The sequence below is a fragment of the Spermophilus citellus genome (assembly GCF_964194105.1).
Source record: "Spermophilus citellus genome assembly, contig: SCAFFOLD_605, whole genome shotgun sequence".
NCBI lineage: Eukaryota > Metazoa > Chordata > Mammalia > Rodentia > Sciuridae > Spermophilus > Spermophilus citellus.
In genome coordinates this window covers 3,858-24,036 of record NW_027673138.1, presented here as the reverse complement: position 1 = coordinate 24,036, position 20,179 = coordinate 3,858, and the positions used below count along the sequence as shown (strand labels likewise).

Below are 20,179 nucleotides of genomic sequence, written 5' to 3'. Positions count from 1 at the left end.
GTTCTGATGTGCCTGTTGGGACTGGCTGAAGTGGCCTGTGGAAAGCAGGTTCCTCCAGGGAGCATGTCCCTTTGCCCTCCTCACATTGCTTTGCACCTCACATTTGGTGGTGGCTGCCTCTGTGGAGCCCAGGAAGCCTGCGTCACTCTGGTCCCTGGGAACGGTGTTCTGCCTGCTGTGTTGTGGCTCTTCTCCCCCTAGCAACACCCATGGTGTGATGCTCTTAATGGCTCTCCAGGGACCTGGTCCAAGGGCCCTGGGGTAGCCAGCTGAGTGAGCTGAGGCTGCAGACAAAGGTGGACAGTGGGCAGTGGAACCCTGTTAGGGAAGTGTCATGTGTAGCTACTCCTTTCCCCGACTTCCTGGTTCGGCTGATCTGAACTCTGCTGTCTTGGCCAGACTAGATGATGACAGAGATAGTGGAACTGTGTAAACTAGTATTATGGCCTCTCCCTCAGGTGCCACTGCGTCCCCTGATGCTGAGTGCACAGGGTAGGTGGCCTGTGAAACTCACTCAGGTTCCTGTTCCCTGGCTTTAGCGCCATTTCTTCCCCAGCTGCTGTGAAGGGCTGGTCTTCAAGAAAAGCAGGCCCTGCCAGAGGCTCTGTGTTTCCTGGATGGCGGTCTAGTACTTCACATGTTCCTGCAGAGCTTGGTTACTTGCTAGTACTGTGAGACTACCCTCGTGGAACTAGCCACACAACTGACAGCTGCTGTGGCCAGCGTGATGGGACTGTGTGAGGTGTGCCCAGCTTGAGGGCTGTGGTGGCTGCACTCGATGCCGTAGGTGGCCTCACCCAATTCCTTTTCCTTTTACAGAGAGTCAAGAAAGATGTGGACAGAGGCACCCAGCACTCGGACATGTTCCTGCTGAAGCCCGAGGATGGGGGAGAAGGTACTGCTCTGCTTGCAGGAGCTGGCTTGGCTTCACTGTGGTTTGAGAGTCAGGCCCTGTTGGGCTACGGGCAGAGGCAAAGGCCACCTCCCTCTTGTGGATGTAGGGGTGGCAGTGAGCTCCTCGCACACAGCTCAGAGCTGGGCTGGGCCACCCTGCCCCAGGAATGCTGTGGTGCCTGGTCTGACGGGGTGGGAGAGCACCTGTCAAGGGCCCAGTGCCGTTTAGTCACCCATGTCCCTTCCACACCTGACACGTGAGGTGCTTTGAGGTAACTATGGATGGACCTTCCGGGCAGTTTTGTGTGCATACATTCTTGGGATCCCGAAGGTGCAGAGCCAGGTGTGTAGGAGGTGTGGGGTGAGAGGCCAGGGCAAAGGTGTTGTTGCTTTGCAACCGTTTCTTGGCATTTTAAGGAACTTTTGTTCTTGTTCAAGATCAAGTGAATGACAACAGGAGGTGGAGTTCTGGAATGCTCCTGAAGTATTCCCCTCCTGAGAGGCGGGGAATCCCGTATCTTCCAGAAGAGATGGAGTGACCACCTTCCAGGCCGTAGCCCTGCGTCTTGGGAGAGAGCTAGGTGGGGTCTGAGGCCTGGGTTCTGGTGCCAGGGCTGCCTCCATGTGACAGTATCCTCTGACCTCCTTGGAGGAAAAAAATGAGGGGATTGCCATGCACAGTAGCTTTACTTGTTCCTGCCCTAGAATTCTTCAGTCTCAGGACTGTCCTGCACCACATACTTCTCAGGTGGCCACAGTGTCCTGCACTTGCAGGTGAGGGTGTTTGCTCCTCCTGTGAGCTCCTTATATACCAGGGCACTTGGACCTGAAGGCTGGACTCTGTTCACTGCTCAACCCCAGCGAGAGAGACTAGAGAGTCCTGCCTGCCTGTGCGTGTGCACTGGTGGTGTAGCTCTGTACCTTCTGGTTTCTGATGAGTTGGTCGTGGCCCACGAGTAGTGGGCCCAGAATCCCACTTGTGGGGTGTGTCCACAGCCATGTCCAGCACTACCCAGTGGAATGTCTGCTGTTACTTTTTAGTTCATTAGGGGAAAGTGTCTACCCTTTTTTCTGGAAGTGGTGGACTTTGCCTCACACTTTACACAGACCAGGTTTTGAGAGCTCACACCCATGAGGCACCTGCCAAGGCAATGCAAGGCAGACGTCGCCAACAGGAAGAGGCACCAACCTGCGGTCTAGTGTGCGCCAGGCAGAGGTTCAGTGTTGTCTGGCCCCTTGTGGGACTGTGCCCCCCCAGCCGCCCATGGGGACCTGCTGGATGTGGACTTTCTGGAGACCCTCCTAGGACCCGGGCAGCCCTCCTGAGGTCCGCTTCTGTGCCCCTACACTTCCCGCACTGGCCACTAGGTGGCAATGTGAGGAGGGCACGTGAAGAGTCACACAGCTGGGCCTGAGGAAGGACAGAGCCCCAGGGTGGAACCGCGTCCTCTTCTGCTTCTGCAAAGGGAGCCTCACAGTGAGGCACGGCCATTTGCCTGCACCGACCATCACTGGGCGCCAGGGCTCCCCAGCCTCCTGTGTCTCTTGCCTTTCTTACCTTCTTTGTTCACTATTGACAGGCAAATGGACATGGACCCGGATCAGCCCTTCAGGGGTCAAGCCCACTCCAAGGTCTGGCTTTTCGGTGGCCATGACCCCGAATCATCAGGTGCTACTCTTCGGGGGCGTCTGTGACAAGGAAGAGGAAGAGAGCCTGGAAGGCATGTTCTTCAACGACCTGTACTTCTACGATGCTGCCAGGAACCGCTGGTTCCTGGGATAGCTGAAGGTGTGAGCTCTGGCATGGAGCGCCCAGGCAGGCAGGCAGGCAGGCAGGCAGGCTGCAGCTGTGGTGGCCAGAGCCCACCCTCACACCTCAGTGCCTCTTCCAACCCACAGAGCATCTGTGTACCCTCCCAATGGGAGTGTCCTGCTTCCACACGCATCCCAGCTGACCAGGCTTGGGGCTCTGGCCTGGTGCCCACTGGCACAACCTTGCTGTCCTTTAGAGCCAGAAGCTGCCCAGGCCACCGTCTGATGATGGCACTTGTGGTCCTCTGCAACAGCCTGTGTGTCTGCTGCCCAGGCTTGTCCCTGGTTTCCCATCACCCTCTCTGCTGTCCTTATCAGAGCACCTGCTTCCCAGGGCTGCCCGAGACTGGCAGAACAGTGGTGGCAGTCCCAGAAGGGGACTTGCAGGCAGCCCCACGGTCTGCGTAAGCACATCAGCATTTCACCCCACATGCCCACTGCAGTGCACCCGCCTGCCACAGAGGCACACTGCTGTCACAGGTCTGACGGAGTGAGTGGCACACGCTGTTCTGCACGTGGGGCCTCTGCTGGGTGGAGAGCTTCCTCCCCAGACCCCAGGGCTGGTTAGTCTTGTCCTCACCGTTTGGTCTTAGGCCCCCTGGTGCTCCTCGAGGTGAGACTCTCAGCAGTGTCCCTATGGTGAGCTGAGTACCTGGAGCGTGGCTTTGCCCTGGGTTGGCCTGTGGAGAGTGGTGCTGGAACTTCTGAACACGACATGGCAGCAGACATCATCTCAGGAGGATGCGTTCTCTGAGAAAATGACCACCACCCCTTAGCAAAAGGGTCCAGGCAGGCTGCAGTGAGGTCTAAGGGGCCAGCGGCAGGGCAGATGGTCGTCCTGCGGAAGGGGGCCCAAAGCAAAGCTGCATGGGAGTGTTGGGACTGCAGGTTCTGCTTCCCACATGGCACCTGTTGGTCAGCAGGTTTTGTTGACCCACTCATCACTCTGCTGGCCCTGGTGGGCTTTCCCAAGGCTACCTTCAGGGCTCTAGGAGCCAGGGCACTGCTGGGGTTCTGCCTGGCGGCCTTCTGTGAAGATACCACTCTTGCCTGCCCACTGTCTCTGCTGCCTGAGAATACAGGGATGTCTGTGGGACTTTGTCACTATAAGTCCTTTGTGGTGTGTTGGGGGGCAGGGCCACCCTGCTCTGCTGCTCAGGTCAGGCACTCTGCTCTCATTCCCTTGTCAGGGCCCCAAGTCGGAGAAGAGGAAGCGGAGGCGGGCCAGAGCAGAGGACCACGAAGGTGCCAGGGAATTGGAGCGTGGGGCAGCCAGTGCCCCCGAGCCCCTGGAGGTGGTCAAAGAGGTGGTGGCCGAGGATGGGACCGTGGTCACCATTAAACAAGTGCTCACAGCCCCAGGCTCAGCAGGCTGCCAGCCCCCAGAGGAGGAGGATGGGGCTGTGGAGGCTGGCCCCAGGGTGGAGCCCTGTCCACGCTCTAGTGCCATGCTGGCCATTAAGCGTGGGCTGCTGTATGTCTACGGGGGTATGTTTGAAGCCGGTGACCTCCAGGTGACTCTAAATGACCTGTATTGCCTCGACTTCCATAAGATGGAAGAGTGGAAAGTCTTGGTGGAGATGGATGCAGGTAAGCCAGAGTGGGGGGGCAGGGGTCTTTACCTGGAGTGCACACGCCAGCTGTTGGGCCGGCTGTCTCCAGTGCGCCTGCCCCTGTCACCATATCTGCCCTGAGCCAGGAGCCTCATGGGGACTTGGGCTCTCGCCCCTGGCCAAGGTACCCTGAGAGCCTGCCTGGGTGTGGGCCGCAGAGGGCACTGGACACCAGCCCTGGACAAAACTTCTGTGGGTGCACCTAGTGGTTCTGCTGGAACTCAGCCGAACAGACCCTCCTGTGTCCCGGAGCTCCCAAGCATTCAGTCTGTGGCCCTGTCTCTGTTACCCAAACTGCCTTGGCCCCTTGAGTCCTCAGGTCCCCGTTTTCCCTCAGACTGCCATGGGACCCAAGTCAGTTTTATGAAGACTCGAGACAGGATGTGGGACTCCGTGTCTGGGGAGCACCAGATCACAAAGTTCAGGCCCTGCTGCTGTCTCCTGAGGACCATCTGTCACTCAGCAGGCCACGTCCGTGGAGGCAGTGGTGTCTGCTCGTCCTCTGTGTTCCCTGATCTCTCTGCTCTTGAAGTCCAGGGAGATGCTGTCTCTTCTCTGCTGGCCCTGGGTGTCCAGGACAGGGGAGTTGGGTTTCATGTCACAGTTGTGGATAAGAAAATGGAGTCCTGTGAGTTGGCCAGCTCCTGCGTGCAGTTTTTCCTGACACCCCAGGCTTCAGTGAGTCTCTGTTCTTTTTGTTTTTGAAGAAACTCAGGAATGGCTGGAAGATACGGACTCAGAGGAGGATAGCAGCTCGGCTGAGGGTGCTGAAGGGGGAGAAGAGGACCAGGACGAGGACAGCGGGGAGGAGACCGGCGAGGAGGAGGAAGGTGAGGTTCTCCCTGGGATCGGCCTTTGTTCTGTGCTCTTGAGGAAGCCTCAGGTAAACCAGCGCCCGTTGAGGGCGGTACTGCTGCAGCCTCTGCAGCCGCACGTGACGGCTGTCTTCTGCATTGCTTGCCCAGGCTCCCACAGCTGAGTGTTTCCCACCCCTTCTCCTGGATGGAGCAGTGGCATGGACCATCTACCTGGGACTGAGCAGTACTGGCTGGAACTCACCTGGGACAACCTGGTGCGTGACACTCTGGAGAAGAAAGTACTGGAGGTTAACTGAGGGTAGCTGAGGCCCTTTAGCATCACCAGGCGTCATTTAAAATAAATTGAGTGTGAACTAGGCCTACAGTCCTGTTCTTCAGCCTGGAGCGTCCCCGCAGTCTGGCCAGGCCTCTGCCTTCCTGTGGGTTCTACCAGGTGGGTGGAGTGGCTGCCTGCGTTCGGGGTGAGGCCACACAGAAAGGACCCCAGCCAGCCTGTTTCTGTTCCAATAAACCCGGACTAGGTGTTCTTTGAGGGGTTTTTCCTTCTGCACAAGGGGACACCAATGTTCTATGACCCCATGTCGTCACACTGGAGTCTTCAGTACCTGGCAGTGGATGAAGCAGCCGTGGTGTTCATGTGGTCGTAGTGCCTTCAGCATGGAGGGCCTGCTGCCAGGCCAGTCCTTCCTGCTGCGCAGCCTCTTCGTGGGTCTTGGGAGGGAGCTCCAGGTGCCGGCGGGCCCACCATCAGCCTTCTCGCAAAGGCCCCCCCCCCCCCCCCCCCCCCCCCCCGGTGCCTTTCCTCCCTGGGCGCAGGCTATTTGCAGAGTGACAGCAAGGAAGGGAAGCCAAGAGCAAGGACTCCACGCCTCTGTGGCCTGCCTGCCCAGCACCACTGCCCTGGAGCAGGTGAAGCCTCCTGGCCCGGAAGCCTGTGGGCCAGCATGGTGGCCAGTGCCTGCTCTGGGGCTGGAGACCAGGCTTCCTGTGTCTGGTTGAGTTGTGAGTTGGGCTTTGACTTCACGCTGGTGCAGTTTTTCCCTTTCATCCAAATGTCTTCACAGTGACGTGCTGGCCTGGTAGTTTCTGTGGTGCAGTGTAAACCTGTCACCCGTTTGTCACCCTAGAGTTAACCAAGAGGTAGGCTCAAGCACAGAGTTCTGATGGGAAAGGGTGGGGCCCCACTTGGCTAGAAACAGCCCCCTTTTCCATCGTCTTCTCGTGCTGAGTGTGCACCACGGAGATCAGGGTGGTCTTGGCGGGGGGCACCTCCACCCGTAGGGGGAGCTCCAGCCAGCACGTCCACAGCAGGGTCACTGCAGCGGGTCTGTGGGGCTCCTTGTTCTCTTCTGAGGGCAGCTGAGCTGGCCACATAGGTCACGCTGTTAAGATGAGCTTGAGGGGTTGGTTGGGCTGAGTTGAATAAAACGGAAGGGAACCACCAGCTAAGCTTGGAAATCTGATCATTGAAAGTTTGGTTTGGTTTTGGCTTTTTAGATGTGACAGTAGTGTTTATTCAGTTTGACATGTTTTTTTCTCTCTGAATCAGTACAAGCAAGAACTTTGGGTAGTTGATCCTTAGAAATACTTCAAGGGAGCTGAGTGTGGTGGCCACATCTGTAATCCCAACCACTTGGGAGACCGAGACAGGAGGTTTGCAAGTTTGAGGTCAGCCTCAATAATAGAAGGCCCTGTTTCAAAATAAAAGGGGATGAGGGTGCAGCTCATTGGTGGAGTGCCCAGTTCAATCCTAGTACTACAAACATTGATGAGAAAACCTTTAAGGGACCAAAGGCTGGAAGCCCCCCCTGAGGTTAATAGCTAGCTCCTGTCAGTTTCAGGTGACTAAATGAGAGCCACACGGAAAGCCTTCTCAAGTCTGCTGTCATGGGGTGTTGGGACCAGGTGATGGCTTGATGAGAGGAATTTGCCTGAGGAGGGGATGTCTCTTCTCTCCCATGGAAGGAGAGGTCAGGCGCCAGCCCCCACTGCAGTCTGCACCTGTCTGTGCCGCAGGACCTTTCCAGTCACCGCTGCTTTCCCAGGCAGCGGGAGTTGGAGGCAGAGCTGTGGGGCCCTAGCACAGCTCCACCCTGGCTCCACCCTAACTCGGCTTCACCCTAGCTCGGCTCCCGGTGCCATAGGCACTTCTGCCTCAGGTCCTCGTCCAGCTGCACCTGGTCACTGAGGTCTGACTATGTCATCCTCAAAGACACAGCAGTCACTGGGGAAAGTGGAAGCACCAGCAGTACAACAGGTGGCATGGTTGGTGCAGGGACCAGGGTGGTGGCCTCCCAAGTCCAGCTGAGCCCATCGGTCCTCTTGTCTTCACCTGAGGGCCCCTCTAAGCCCCCAAGGCTGCAGACCCCCCAGGGGCTGGCAGAGCCACAGGGGCAGGAAGCAGAAAGACCAGCTCCTGAGCTGGGAGCGCCAGGCCTCTAACTGAAGAGACACGCATGGAGGTTTGGTAATGTTAAAATAAGGTTTCAAGATACTGCCTGCCCTGGTTGGCTTTGTCCTCTGCTTACAGAGGTGGCCCATGCTGTGGCCATGTCACCTATTGGTGCTTCAGAGACCAGGGCATCCTGCATCTTGTCAGCCCACGGAGAGGTGAGCTGGGCTCGCTGCCTGGAGGACCCAGAAAATGTTAGGGTGGGCCGGTTGGTGTTCACAGCCCCAGCCCCTCCCCAGGCTTTTCCTCTCATCAAGGGCTCCTCCAAGCCACAAGGAGCATGGCTGTTGGGTAACAGAAGCACAGTCCTTGAACGGGCATTGGTGTTTGTCCAGCCTTTGGCAATAGAAGGACCTTCAGTAAAGACACCAGTTTATAAAGAGGTGAAACAAGTTTTCCACAGTTTCAAATGACATTTATTTCTAAAAGGAGCAAACTTTTCCTTTAATTTTGATAGTGCTCCTTGATTTCAGTGGTAAAATACATAGCAGTGGTATGATTTAAACAGTACATTCATTAGAGAAGGTTTGTTTCCATTTTGTAATTAACCAGGCCGTTTCCAGCTAAGAAACAAGAGGCCACTCTAACTAGCTGCTCCATGGAGAACCCAGTGCCCAGCAGACGTTACCTTTGGCTATGTGTGTGGGGGTGCAGTAAGCAAGGGGTTTACCTGCACCAGGGAAAGAACTGAATAAAAGAAAATGCAGATTAAGACGGTTCTAGGTCAGAGTTCACAAAGAGGCATCTACACTGCGGCCAGCAGTTTCACGTCTGCAGCAAGGGTCACTGGCCGTGCAAGGCTCACCACGCCATGTGGGTCAGGGGCAGCTCATTAGAAAGGTGGGATAGCCTTTCAGGGTCAGGCACTCCCAGCCCCCAGGGAGCTTCTGTCTGCAGGCTGGGTGGACAGCACCTGGCCCCGATGGCTGCCCACAGCCTGTGGCATGCAGGCTGCATCTGCTGGGGTGTGGCATGCTCCGGAGGGTGGGTCTTACACAGGGACCTGCGTGCAAATAACTGGGGACTCCTGGGCACTTGGCCTCAGATGGAGGGACTGACAGAGGGTGCCCTGCACACCACCCCACCCTACTGTGCCTTCACACCTGTCTCCTCCCTCCAGCCTAAGTCCACATCTGAGGAGCCACCCTGGGCAGTGGAGATCGGCCCTCCTTGCTGACCAGCAGCCGCTAAATGGACTCAGCTGTGGAAGGGTCATTTGTGAATGAGGGGTGGCTGGACAGTATGAAGTGGATGGCATTCTAGAGAGGGAGACAACCCGTTGGTGTGAGTGACATTGGCGGGTGAGGTTGAGCACAGTGCTCTGTGGAAAGCCTCGCCTGTTACATCCCGCCACACGGAGGGCTGCAGGGCGTGCCTCCGGCCTCCGTGTGATCTGACCTTCATCCCAGGTGAGGCAAGGTCACCAGAGCAGGCAGAACGTGGTGTGCTTCCTGCAGGGAAGATGAGCAGCATCCAGCGGAGACCCTGCCTTAGCCACCATGGGTCTAGGAGGCTTTCCTGGTTTGGGCTGCAACTGTCACCAAGCAGTGGTGGCAGCTGGAGGCGCATGTCCCCATGTGGCGGTGGGTGCAGACCTGAGGGAGCCCACTGGAGCCCGCAGCCAAGGTGGGATGTTGGTTCCTGAGCCAGGGCAGGGCAAGGGCGTGCGGGCCGGGCATGGCCAGAGTGAGGTAATGTGACGGTACCGCCTGCCCTGCCCTCCCAGAACCCAGCACCCAGGCTCCACACGCAGCTTACCGCCCCAGTGGGCTGCTTACTCTCTGCATCTTAGGGCTCCTCTGGGCTTTCACAGAGCAGCACAGCAAGCCTTTGTACCTGGCCGGGCTGAGGTTCCCGTGTTCCAGCCTTCCTCCAGGGGCCGTACCCGTCCTGCCACACACTGCCCCCTCCTACCTGCATCTCTTCAGGTGCCATTGTCCTGCAGCTCCCCAGGAAGGGCCAGCACAGGGGCTTGGGGCTGCAGGCTGTTTTCCTGCCTTTCAGACATCTCTGTCCCCGAGTTGTACCTCAGGCATGCTGCTACACTGGGAAAATGCAGATCAGCTTTTTTCTCCGAAACAAAGGCAACTTTACTGTTTCTTGCTTCTTTTAAGGCTGAGTTGGCGACACGTCTTGGCACTTGGGGACAGATTGTTTTCTCAGTCTGCACGACCTGCCTGGCAGGCCTGGGCAAGGGGACAGAGCTGGGTGCACACCTGAGTTCCTGGGCAGCAGAGCTCAGACTCACTCCATCCTCTGCCTGGAGTCCAGGAGGCGGTCCTCGTCCTGCGCAAGGTGGAGGGGGACCTCCTGAGAACAGTCTGTTCACTCTGCTTTGTGAGGCGCAGGTGCGTCAGCTGTGCCTTCCGGTCGGCAGGGAAGCCAGGAGCCACATAGCACGACAAGCTGTGGAGATGTAGGAGGGTCTCGTAGGCACCTTTATGCTGATTTTCTGAGACCAAAGGCAAGAAGGGTGGAAGACGAGACCTGTGAAGAGTTAAAGAAACTGAGCTTTATCTAGAAGAGAGAGGTGCACCTGGCGCTGTTGTCGTGAAGTGTTTTATTGCACAGGTGAAGTGACATGAGTAACCATCCCGTGATGTTTTGGAGCAGATCAGAGGTCCTGGCCTGTGGTGCTGTTAGCCCTGGAGGGCAGCCCTGGCTGCTGCAGCCCGCAGGTCCACGTGGGTACAGGCCTGCCAGAGAAGTAATACTGGTGCTGACTCAAAAGTGTTGGACAGCCCCAAACCCAAACTAAACAAGCACCCAAAGCCGAAATGTTTCTTGTGTCTCCCAGATGCTCTTCTCGGCACCCAGGTACCTCAGGCTTGGCACCTGCAGGCTCGGGACCACGTCCTTCCGTCTTCATGTGGGGTGCCCTGTAGTCTGTCTAAACTGGAGCCATTTTGCAGGTGAAGAGGAGCAGGGAGGTTGGGGCCAGGGTGTGTGGCCACCCTGTCCAAGTGCCACAGCCTGAGGGAGGTGTGGTGGGGGGAGCCAGCGCAGCCTGGCCTGAGACTTCACTGAGGAATCCTGGGCTTAGTGCATCCAGGGAGGAGTGTCTGCTCACACCTCGTGCAGCAGGGTTTCAAAAAAGAGCAGTTTATTGGCTGGGCGATGGACTGGGCTGTGCAGAAGGAGCATCAGGCTGTGTCCCTGTGGGCCCCACCCCCGAAGAGTCTGGGCAGCGAGCACTGCCCTGGGGCACCATGCAGAACTTCCTGTGCCACTGTCTTCCCCTTCAGTTACATCGGGCTCTGTGCTGCAGGCTTCATCTTTATCTTTGGGGAACCTGTGTGCTAGCAGTTACAAAACCTAGAATCCAAAAGAATGGATGAGCGTTTTTCTGGAATGACCCATGCGTGTTACATGACTGACAGAAGTCCAGTGTGCAGGGAGTCCTCAAAGTCTCCATGAAGGACACTGTTCAGCTGTGGGAACACAGCGTCATTCTCACTCCTGGCAGCCCAGTAGCAGGGTCTCAGGAAAGACACGAGGTTCCTCTCTGCATCTGGTTTCCCCTCCTGGAGCAGGCAAGAAGCTGACAGGAAGAAAATGGTTCTTAGGATGTGGCTCTGTGCACTGGGAGTCAGAGTGGGACCTGGTGCTTGGCCCTGCCTGCTGCCGTGCTCAACTGGCCCCACAGTGGCCCACCAGGACCCTGTGGGGGAAGTGGGGGTTCTGGACAGGTGCAGCCACCGGTGCATGCACCAGCTGGAAACCAGCTGTCTAGACACCAGACCCAGTGGATCTTGGCCTTGCTCAGATCCTCGGACTGCACCAGGAACAGGGGAGATGGCTTCCCCTCTGCAGTTGCTGCAGACTGCAGACAAAGCTCTGGGCAGGGTCTGGTCTTGTCGGTGGTGTCATTGGCAGCAGAGAGTGCTGTGCTGGCCAAGCATCTGCGAGCATGGGTGTGGAGGCACATGTGCCCCTGCCCAGCCTCAGGTTTGTGCTCTGCTTCTCACATACCTGTGGCATGGCCTGAAGGAACCACCTACGTTTGTAGGTCCCCTTTGTGTCATGCAGTTACTGGAATGTACAAAAGAAGTCTCATTGTTTTTACAAAGAGTTGCAAACAATTACAAAACACATCCCCACATGGATGATTCTTAGAGCTGCAAAGAGCAGGAATCTTTATTTGGTTCACTTCAGGTCTGCAGCAACCACTTGATATTAAAAAAGAGGAACGGAAAGATGTACAAAAGATGTAATATCCCTTTAGAAAGGAACATTGTCAGAAATGGATCATCTGCTGAGCATCCCTCCCTCTCCTGTGCCCCCCCAAACCAAACTGTGAGAAGGAACAGGGAGTGAATGGATAACGGAAAACAATAGAAACTGAATGTGACTGCAACATGCTCTAATCTTTAGTTTATTTCTGGTTAAAAATATAGCAATCCAGTGCAGTGTAGTAAAGAAGCTCTGCTCGAAAGGCAGCAGAGACGGCTAACGTAAGCAAAGCAAGGCAGGGTCCATGAGACGGACGAGCGCCGGCCTCCCAGGCATGCGCGCAGGCTCCTGCCTACGGACACGCCTGGGCTGCCCTTGGCCACCAGGCGGTCTGGCATCCCTCGTTTGTTTGGATAATGGAACGACCCTGATAGAGAAGGCAGAAACGTAAGGAACCTGTTTTTGTTTGACCGAAACGAGTTGAACATTGCACATTGGGGAGGTGTCAGGTATGCAACAACATCTAGGAAAGTCAAGCCACTGGGTTTCAATGACATTCCTGTCCCGGGGCCAGAACTGCGCTGGAGTAGCACTGAGGCATCTGGAAGGAATATGCATATCTGTTGGGGAAGTGGAGGCAGGCACAGTACAGAGATGTGAGAACCGTGGAGGTAACAGCAAGAGGTGACAGCTTCTGGGGCGTCACTGCCAGGGACGGAAGCCTGAATATACATCCTGCATACTAAGTGCAAAAGTGCCACATGCTCAGAGCCCAGGCATGATGTCAGACTGTCCATGGCACAGTGGGCCCCAGCCCTCACGCCTGGGGCACAGCCCCGCAGCACTTGGCCGTGCCAGCCAGATCTGGGTCACCCCGGACGCCTGCAGCACAGCCTCCCTGTGTGTGCTGAGCGGACGGCCGGCGGTGACGGTGAGTGAGTGGGGTGGGGCAGGGAGGACTCTGTGTTAAGACTCGGTGTGGGGAGGTGGCCTCACAAGGAGGCCATGGGGCAGTGCCAAGAGGAGGGAGGCCGTGGTCTGGTGTGTGGGAGAAGAGAAGCGTGGTTCTCCTTCCCCTTGAGGATGCAGCACAGATTTGAAGTAGAAAAAGGCCTGGGCTGCTCCCAGCAGGACAGGACACCCTACTCCCCATGCTTGGCGCCCATGCTCAAGGCCAGCTGTTCAGACAGAGGAAAGCAAAGTCACTCGGCCTTCCGTGTTAGCCTGGCTAGCTGGGTACCCTGTGAGCGCTTCCTCGACCGCCACCTCTGTCCACACCCAGCGGGAAGGGCGAGGACCACGACTTCTCTGCCGCTGGTGTGCCGGATCCCTTCTCTTTCCACATCAAGCGGGAGGGTCGGCATGCTGGCCTCCTTCTGCCATGCCACACAGCATAGTGTTACACAAGCAAAAAATCTGGCTAAAATCCAAAAAACATTACCCAGAAAAAAAGGCAAACTGTGAGTAATACCCAACCGTGGTGTTCTTCTGTGAAAAGACTGGAAGTCCTGGGGCTGTCCGAGCGGGCTTTCCCTTTCCAGTTCCCCTTTGCATACCGTTGCTTCTGTGAGCGGGACAGTCTCTCAGATGAAGAAGTTGATGAACAGGATGGCGACTCCAATGTTGAGCAGGATCACCATGGCCACCAGGATGGGAGCTGAGCCCTGGAAGAGAGCACAGGTGGGTCACCATGTGTGCCGGCATGGAGGGCCAGGACACTGAGAGCCCTTTTCAAAAGCCCGGGCTCCCCAAACACCCTGTGTCACAGTGGTTAGTCAACAGATGCCTCCAGCTGCTAGGACATCGAAGCATGGTTTCACAGCACCCGCCCGTCCGCGGTGGCCAGCCAGCACCAGCTGTGTTTCCATGCCGAGTGGCCCTCAAGTTCAGAGCCCTTCAGCAGTCCTCCGCGAAGTCACCTTCCCATTAATTCACTCACAATCACAAGCCACCACCCCTGAGCAACTGCAGCAGCTGACTTCAAAGCCACCGGACTCTTCTAGGAGCGCAGATGTTATGGGGGCTCCCTGCTGAGTTTGTATCTTTTTCCTAATGGTTGTGGGGTGACATAATGAAACCTGATTTCTAGGAATTACCTGAACTTTGTCACAGAGGAGATGATCAACCCCTACAGGTACGTGGAGGGGTGAAGGAGACATCACAGGGACAAGTCACAGGGACAAGCTGGTTCCTTCCAAAACCCTTTGGTGGGCTCGGCTCGGCCTCTGGGGAGCTGTGCCAGGTGCTCACAATTAGGGTGATGGGCGGGGCTGGCTTCTGGGCCCCTGTCCACCTGTGTGAACTGGAATAAGCCGTGCCCTGGGAGTGGACCACATGTGCCCCTGTGACACCTGTCCTGCATTAGATGCCCTCGGCAGCCCCAGGTACACAAAGGGTGGCCCTCTGTCCTCTGGACCACTCCAGCGTGTGTATGAAGGTCCCCCGCCCCCGGAGGTGGCTCTCAGCCATGGCCCCCAGGGTGTCCTGGGTGGGGACTGGTCAGGGCTGTGGGCCTTCAGACAGGACCCCATCAGGGGCAACGAGGCAGGCAGATGGAGCCACCAGCCAGGTGGCCCGGCTCCCCAGGCCCAGGCAGCTGGCCCCTGCCCGAGAAGCCAGCTGAGACGTGGGGACACGCAGGGCTGTGCTCCAACAACCAGCCCCTCCCTGTTGTAGGAACCTGCCCCTGGCCATCATCATCTCCCTCCCTCTTTTGAGAGTTTGGTGTTTCCAACCTTTGACCTTCAACCAGGAAGTTGATCAAAACAAGTCCCAGAGAACCTGAAACTGGGGGGAGGGGGCTGGTGGGGACACTACTGTTTCTGTTGGATCTGCCCCCAGCCCGAGGCACCCTGACCTTGCCTGCCCTGTCTCCGCAGTGCTGCTCACGGCCGTGAACTGCTACAGCGTGAAAGCTGCCACCCGCGTGCAGGACGCCTTCGCGGCAGCCAAGCTCCTGGCCCTGGCCCTGATCATCCTGCTTGGCTTCATCCAGATCGGGAAGGGTGAGTGGCAGCTGGCCCGATGCGGTGCTGGGCACCTGCTGTGTGGCCCCAGCCAGGTGGGCCCTGCCCTGGCACCATGCTCCCACATGGGGTGAGTCCTCTGGGAAGGTTGATGCCCTTCCAGGTGGGCAGGGAGCCCCTCCTGCATACACCCCAGGAAGTGTGTGCGCAGACTGGCCCCCCGCGCCCCGGGATCAGGGCGGGAGTTCAGTTCTCTGCTGTGGGTGCTCACCATCAGGGCACCTTCAGGACACTGTGTCCTGTGAGTGGCCTGCTGCCCTGTGACTGAGCTGGGTTCCTGTCACACCGCAGGCTGTCATTGGCAGCTGTGGACAGGGCCTCCAGGGAGCTCTTGTTGGTGTTCCTTGGCAAATGCAGTGGCCTTGTCCCTGGGCCTGCAGCTGTGTGGCTTTGGATTAAGCGCACACCTTAATCCCAGCTGCTCAGGAGGATCTTGAGTTCCCAGCCAGCCTCAGCAACTCAGTGAGGTCCTGTCTCTAAATAGAATCCAAAACAGGGCTGGGATGTGGCTCAGTGGTCAGGGCCCCTGAGTTCCGTCCTCAGTACTCCCTGTTCCCTCCCCTCAAAAAAAACCCTGGAGGATTATTGAGCCCCTTGAGAGGGAGTGTCACCCAGGGGGATAGCATAAACCCTAGTGCCTGTCCTCGGTGGGGAACCACCTGGGGGCATATTCTGAGTGGTGTGGAGACCGGGCCTGCAGGTGAGGAGCACAGTCCTCCTATGTTTAATGGAAATAAAAGACCAGATGAACAGACAGGGGCCAAGTCAGCAGCGCTGGGAGCACCTGTGTTGAAGTACAGACCCAGGTTTGGTGGTGACCTTATGGCTCTAGGCGAGTCACTGGGTGTCGGAGTCTTTCCCTGGCCACCTTCTCCGGAGGCTGGGGGGAGTGAAGGGGAGTCCTGTGCAGGTGTGCTCTGGAGGTGTTGACGGACGGGCCACCTTGCTGGGCCTCTTCCTGGGTGCTCTGACACACAGACGCGCCTGCCACCTCCTGCACCTTTGCTGCGGGCCCGCCACCTTCCTTTCCAGGCTGTGGAATGTTCCGTAGCTAAGAACCTGCAAGGTCTTATCAGACAGTCCTCCTTCGGTTGGTCACAGGCCCTGGACACACACTGAGTGCTGAGGTTGGCCTCTGTGGGTTCTTGGCGGCAGAGGGTCCTGACTGTTCCTGGCTCTGGGGGAAGGTCACGAACCCAGGAAGGCCTGGCCACCCGTCCTCCCCACTGGCCCTGCCCCCCTGGGCTGGGGTTCCCATGACCTGTGAGCAGGAGAGCTCTGGACGCAGGTGGGGCGCCCAGAAACACCCTTTGGAATGTCCCTTCTCCCCAGGTGACCGGCTGCATGGCTCTGTCGTCCTAACCAGTGCTGATCTGTGGCTGTTAGGACCAGGGTGCCCCTGGGCGGGGGCCGGGGCCAGGGTGCTGCCTCTGGGTCTAGTCCAGTGCTTTCGGGATGCACGCGGCTCAGATGGGCATTTCAGATGTAGGCAGTCAGCATGGGGTCCGAGCTTGGGGCAGGTTAGCCCAGGGCACCACGTCAGGGAGGGGGTGGCCGACGAGTGTGTGGGGCATGGGCGCCACCTGCCTTCGGCCATCTTGTCAGATGGCCCTCACTCGTGACACAGCCCGATGGCCTTGGCCCAGGGTCAGGCTGTTCCCAAACACGAGCGGGCGGCCAGGGTGGGAGTGGGAAGGAGGGCCGCTCCCCGCACTGCTGCTGGGGAGGCACAAGGGGCCATTGTTGCTGACACCCAGGGCGGGACCTGCTTATCTTTCTCCAGCAGTTAGGCTGGGTGGACGGTGGTGAGAGAGGCATTCCTAGAGCCCTTCTCCTCCTCCACGCGCCTCCCGGGAGCAGTCTGGGTTAGACCCCCTCGCTGCCAGGTGTCCTGGAGGTTGAGTGCTGCCCACCCAGGGCCCGACTCCCACTGCGTCACCTGCCAGGGGCTGGGACGCGGGTCTGTGTGGCACTCCTGGTCTGTGGAGTGAGTGTTCTACAGCGCTCTTAGGTGGCAAGGTCCCCCAGGCTCCGAGAAGTGCAGTGTCCCAGTCCGGTGGCATGCAGGGTCACGAGCCCTGTCCTTGAGTACCGCTGGGGACAGTGCAGGGGCCTCGGCCTTACTGGGAGAGTCCAGCTCCAGGTCTGTTCCCAAAGGGCCTGAGAGGTTGCCAGAAGCCACCACCGCCCTTCTACCTGACGCTGAGGCTCCTGCTGGCTTCCCACTGGGGCCAGAGCACCTGGGAGTCCGGCTGGGGTGGCCAGGGTGGGACCCTACGTCCTGGATGCTGAGAGCAGCTTCTTGCAGGGCGGGTTCCAGCCAGGGGCCACCTGAGCTTTGTAGAAGGCACCTGCCCACGGTCACTTCACCTGGTGGAGAGAGCGAGCCTCCTGGGGTCTCCACAGATAAGGACACTTCCCTTTGTCCTCTCTGCCTTCAGTCACTTCTCCCAAGCCCACTTCCAACCGCAGCTGCAGGAGTCTCAGGGCTCTATCGTCTGAGCTGGGGACACCACTCGGTCCTCCTCAGACCTGCGCTCGGGGCCACCCCTGCCAGCAGGGGGTGGGATCCTCAAAGTGAATCCTAAATAGTCCAGGGGCTTCACGGAGAAGAAGCCAGCCACTGCTCAGCCTCAGGCTGCCAAAGCAAAACTTAGAGGGACCCCCCCCCCGGCCAGCCCCCCCTTACAGGGGTCCAGGGAGCCGGTCTGACAGGGGGGCTCTGGCGGACTTGGGTTACTCTAGAATGGGGTTGGCCTGCCCAGGGCCTCCAGGCACCCTCTGGATTCATGCCAGACTCAGGGTCAGACCTCCACAGCGGGTGACCCAGGCCCTGGAGACAGGAGTGCCAGGCCATGTGGCATCCTCATGGGGCCTCTGTGGCCACTTTAAGCTCTGTGGTTAAGGAAGCTACTGCCCAGGGAGCCGCTCTCCCGCTGGTGCTCCTCGAGAGCTCTGAAGTGCGTCCTTGCACCACAGGAATGACAGATGTGGAAGTCACATGTACCACTTGTGCCAGCAGGGTGGGATCAGAGGGCAGGAAGATGGGCTTCCAGTGCCCCGGGCCAGTCAGCACAGGATGGAGGCTGGGGAGCCCGAGCAGGACGAGGGGCGGTCACTGCCATGGCCCTGACAGGGGCCCTCTACTGCCCTTGGCTGTGGATTGGGAAGGCCTTCCTACTCAGGGTTGCTGGGCAGAGCTGCTCTCCAGGCGAAGGGGCTGGTTCCACCTACGTGTGGTGCTGGGAGTCAAAGCCAGGGCCGCGGATGCCAAGTCTAGGATGCCCGCTCCTAGACTTCCAGAAGCCAATGCCACTCACCGTGGTGGACAGATGCCATCTGGTCCCAGCCGTAATCCCCAGAACCAGGTTTCTGCCGTGTCCACATTCCCAGACTTAAGGCGAAGGCAGAGCAATATGGGCCTGCACTCAGGCCAGGGGACAGGCAGAGGGAGCCCTGGGGTGGCCAGCACTGCGCCTTCTCCTGAGCCCGCTGAGCCAGCAGCCACACAGAGCAATGGAGGCCCTGAGTCTGAGGCCCCACCAGTGTCCACCCAGCACCAGCCAAGGGTCAGCCCATCTTCCAGATAGGGAATTGCCCAGAACTAGGGTGGCATGTCCGAGACACAGTGGGGGCACCTTGGCCTGTTGGCTCATAGGATCCCCCAGCACTGGGTGGCTGCGACAGCCGATGTTCATCTTAAGGCAAAAGGGCTGCTTCTATGGACTTCAGATGCCCATCTGCTATAGTCCTGGAGGTCTCAAGTCCAAAGTCAAGGTGTTGTCAGGACCGTCCTTCCCAAGTCTCCAGGGGAGGACATAGAAGAAAAGAAAAAAAAAATTGAAACCAGAGTCCTTGGGGAGGGTTAGGGTTAGGGTTCCAGCTTGGGGGGCTCCAGGCGTCCCTGAGCCCATGGCTGCTTTGCCCCAGATCTGCCTCCGTCTCTCTGCCAGACATGGTGGGGACACCTGTCTAATTCCTGAGGGGCCCACTGCAGCCCTCACTGGCCCGCTCAGACCATCTCTTCAGATAGGGCTCCCCCTGCCCTCCGGCGGCAAGCCTCGCGCTTCAGCGCCTTCCTCTGTCTGACCGCTGTGCTGGAGCCCAGAGGCAGAGTGAGGGACAGGATGGCAGCTGTCCCCAGTGGAAGCGTGGCCTTCCTGCTGCCAGGGATGGAGGTCCCCTCCCTGCAGCAAGTGTGCCTGGGCTGTGCCTGGCTGTGGGGTTCTGAGGCTCCCCCCACCTCCGAGCACAGGAGTGAGCTCAGAGCTGGCCATCTCCAGATCACGGGTTTCCCAGGCCTGGGCCCTGGCAAGCTGTAGCCAGGGCTTTCCTCAACACGAGGGCCAAGCAGATCTCGGGGGACACAGTGGCCATGGGGAACCTCTGTCCTGAGTCAGGGCCACAGGGCTGGCCACGTCCCCGGTGGGAAGAGTTTGACTCTCAGTCCCATTCCCTTATGCACTTGGCCATCAAGGGAACCCTCCCTCCCCGGCATCTGTCAGGGAGGAATCTGAGGGCAGGGGCAGTTCCCTGTCCCCCGGGGTGGGTGGTTCCCATGGCTGCACTGGTGTGACAGGGACTTGGACTCTTTCCTTGAAACCTCTCTCCTGGGTCTCTGCACACGCCCACCCTCCCCCAGTTCTCAGGCCCCACCAGCTCCCAGGGCCACGCGGCCTCTGGTTTGCTGGGCTCTCAGCGCTGCTTGTGCCTCGGCTTCCTCCAGCCCCTCAGGAAGGCGCGCTTTATGGGTGGGGATGGGGACACCCAGGGGAGGGACTTCAGGGGCTGCTACAGGCTGCCAGCCAGGAACTGCCTGGGACGGAGTCTCTGAAATATTCATCCACCTGAAATACATTTGTTTCCTAGTGCTGAAAACTAACTTCAGAGAATGGTGCATAGAGATCCTAATATTTCTACAGGAACTGACCCAGTTTAACATCAATGCAAGTAGATTCCTATGGGACATGATGTGTATTTTGACGTCCATTTTTATTCAACACTGGTACATTACTATTTCTTCAGTTGATGCACATCATAGGATATGTATTTCATCCTCAAGTTCACAAATTTCTAGGCATTTGGTTCACTTTCAATCACTTCCTGCTTCAGAACACATGTATTCCTCCACGTTTCTTGACTGGTCTTTTCATGAGACTTCTTTCCAAACACATTCTTTTCCAAATCCATAATCCCTTTTGAAGCCAAACTCACACCCCCTTCATGGTAAACCATAACCCTAATATCACCATTAGATGTATAACTGGTTGGAATGAATGGTTGTGTATCAATATTAGATTTCCTATATATTTTCAGATATCAATTCAATCCATTATTTAAATTGGAACCAGTTATAATATTTATTCACAGTAGGGTCTATTCATGAATTAT

At 57.7% G+C, this 20,179-nt stretch overlaps 1 pseudogene across 1 annotated transcript in view; it reads left to right on the top strand.

Moving 5' to 3' along the window:
- The window catches only part of LOC308640063 (kelch domain-containing protein 4-like), a 34,380-nt pseudogene extending 28,944 nt beyond the window's left edge, over positions 1-5,436 (top strand). Inside the window, exons 7-11 of the transcript in view lie at positions 820-895; positions 2,475-2,683; positions 3,897-4,296; positions 5,027-5,149; positions 5,285-5,436. The product of the transcript in view is annotated as a kelch domain-containing protein 4-like (transcript). The remainder of the gene's footprint in view (positions 1-819; positions 896-2,474; positions 2,684-3,896; positions 4,297-5,026; positions 5,150-5,284) is intronic.
- The last annotated feature ends 14,743 nt before the right edge of the window (positions 5,437-20,179 follow it).